Here is a 3041-nt window from a genome sequence, read left to right as displayed (position 1 = left end):
TTTTAGAAGATCTGTCGTTACATATAAATAACAAAATGTACAACTAAAAAAAATGTAGTGTGTACAACATATCAATATTATTTTTGGACAGTCCTAATGTTTTCATTCACAAACTTATTGCAGGAAATGACTACTTGGTATTTTGCCACCTCTGACATCCTAAGTTGATACATGTTTTCTGAGCTAAATTCTCAAAAGAAATAGACAGGCCAAAGGATTTTGATATCCTAGAAAAGAAGACAAGTGACATCTGCTAAATGGGTCACTAATACCAAGAAGGAACTCTCTAACAATGGGGGTGGGAGGATGATACTGAACAATTTTTATTTAAATTTGTTGAGATTGGGTTGGGTTATCACCAGTCACTCCTATTTTGCTTCTGTTGTATCTCCGTCACCATCAAGGATTCTCACTGTTCAAGCAGCACTGGGATCTTCTCTTTCATACGCAACACACAAGTCACACTAACTGCAACTTTATACACTCATAATTAACATAAGATCTTAATGTAAGTTCCATAAATACTCTTCAAAAGTAGTTTTCCAGAAATACTGGGAACGGAACACGAGGCTCTGAAAAAAACATTAGCAGTAGTTGAGACCAAAACAAAACAGTTGATAACATATCTATATGGCTCCTGGCTTCTCCAAGTGTGATCAAATGCTGGAGGGCTGCATCAATATTTTGACTACAGGGGCAGAATGGCAGACTAAAGAAAAGAACAGTGAATTTTAAAGTCAGGAAAGGAGAGTTTTAACTAGAGGTTTCATGGGCAGCTCTGCTTTAGACTCTTTATGTGACTCTGGAAGTTCCCCAACTTGGTACCTCTATTCTATCACATAGATAACAGGACTCATTCATTCAATGACAAATATGTGAGTGCCTACCATGTGCCAAGCACCGTTCTAAATGCTTGAGATACATCAGTGAACAAAACAAAGACCCCTGCCCTCTTGGAGGTGACACTATAGTGAGGAAAGACAAATCATAATAAACACAGTACATTAACTTTAGGGTATATTGGAAGGCAATAAATACTATGGAAACAAAGGGAGCAAGGAAAGGAGGATAAAGTGAGTGTATGTATGTGGGATGGAGGAAGAAGAGCTGCAGGTTATAGTATTCTAGGGTAATTAAGGTAGGCTTCATAGAGAGGTGAAAAAATGAGCCAAATGTTTAGAAAGTGAGGGAGTTAACCAAAGAGGGCATATCTACTTAGGACTCCTAACAAGGATTCCCTAGAGATTAAGACAACACACATGAGGTCCTCAAAAGGGAAAGACTATCACTTAGCTGGGTAGCTACCAACTATGTGTTAATCCCTGTGATACGTACTTATATATGTCTCATTTCCTATACAAATTTAAGACAGGATATTAAAATCCTATTGGTAGGGACGCCTGGGTGGCTCAGTCGGTTAAGCGTCTGCCTTCGGCTCAGGTCATGATCCTAGGGTCCTGGGATCGAGTCCTGCATCGGGCTCCCTGCTCGGCGGGGAGCCTGCTTCTCCCTCTGCCTCTGCCTCTCTCTGTCTCTCATGAATAAATGAATAAAATCTTAAAAAAAAATAAAAAATAAAATCCTATTGGTAGTTATTCTTCTTTTTTAAAAAGTAAAAGGCAAATAAAACTTTACATGAGTTAATTTAAAGGTTACAAAAAAAGAAATAGGAATATATGTGTAAATACATATAAAATTCATCCAACTAATGCTGTTTCTTTCTTTCTTTCTTTTTTTTTAATTAACAATGGCCTATTGCAAGATACTTCCAAAGAAAGTCCATGTGACATCTGCAGGCTGGTAAAGAGAACCTGAAATTGACAATCTAGCTGTTGAAATGAAAACAACAGTAATAATCACAGAAACAGACATGATGTGACCTAAACCTCTCCACATAACCTCACCAACAAATCTTACTTATTTGATGGGCAGAACAATTTACTCTTCCTTTTAGGGGACAAAAACCAACTCCTGTAGTTTAGGAACATGAAATATTCCTTCATCGAATGGTACAAATGCTAATTAAATCTCCAGACAAGTGTTTCTTTGAAAATGTCCATAAGAGCCTGTGAGACAAATGAGATTAAAGAAACTACTTCTAAGGAAATGAAATGACTTTAGATCCATTTAGCCCCACTAGAAACAAATATTTTAGGATATGGCTGTGAGTTAAGCAAAAGACAAACCCAACTAATATGTATGCTTCTTTTTTTAACCCCAAACCAAACCAAACCAAAACCAGATCCCAGTAAGAATGATTGTAAAATTACCTTCTGGGACTTAAACCTGTTCCTAGTTTGGTAATTAGGTTTAAAGCAAAGTGCTCCTAACCATACATTTTCAGAAAGTTAAAAGACTTCCCAAACTGTAATAAAGGAAAGTTCTGTCTGCATTTTCCTACCAAAAATAATCAACAGTGCTCAGTAAAGTTTAGAACTAAACAATAAATGACAATGAGACTCAAAGACTGAGGTGGACAGCTTTTTAAGAACCTTGCCCTTGGCATGAAGAAGCTTTACCTGACTCCTGGCAGAGTTAAGAGCAGTCGCTGAGAAGCCTTAGTTGTCACAGGGGGAAAGGAAGTCCTGAAGCACTTAGCCTTTAAAGCCACAGTTAGCACTACTTTTTACACCACACTGCTTTCCTCCCAAACACATTGCTTTTAATAAATTAATTCTCAAACGCTAAACCTGTCTGTAACTACTCTGGCACAATGAATGCACAAATGTACTTTCATTTGAGTAGGGATGATGGCAGAAGTACTGCATACAGCAAGAAACCCAGCTGTTTGTTAGTTTCATGTTATTTAATATGTAGGCTTTGGAGAAAGGCGGCTATGCTAGCAATTGCCTCTGGCCGGGCAATGCACTAAGGATGACTTCTGTTGTCAGCCTTTTATAGTTAATGGAGCAACAACTGAATCCGAAAGAACAAAAGTTGGTTAAACCAGGAAGATTTGCGTTACACAAAGAAGAAAAGTCACTTAATTATAAATGTGGAAATTAAGTTTCACAGTGTGAGAAAAAATAAACTCATTTTGC

The sequence above is a fragment of the Eumetopias jubatus genome, unplaced genomic scaffold, assembly GCF_037043125.1.
Source record: "Eumetopias jubatus isolate StellerSeaLion01/CBP00866 unplaced genomic scaffold, mEumJub1_p1.0 scaffold_2, whole genome shotgun sequence".
Classification (NCBI taxonomy): domain Eukaryota; kingdom Metazoa; phylum Chordata; class Mammalia; order Carnivora; family Otariidae; genus Eumetopias; species Eumetopias jubatus.
The sequence above is the reverse complement of the archived record's forward strand: the minus strand, read 5'-3'. Positions refer to the sequence as shown.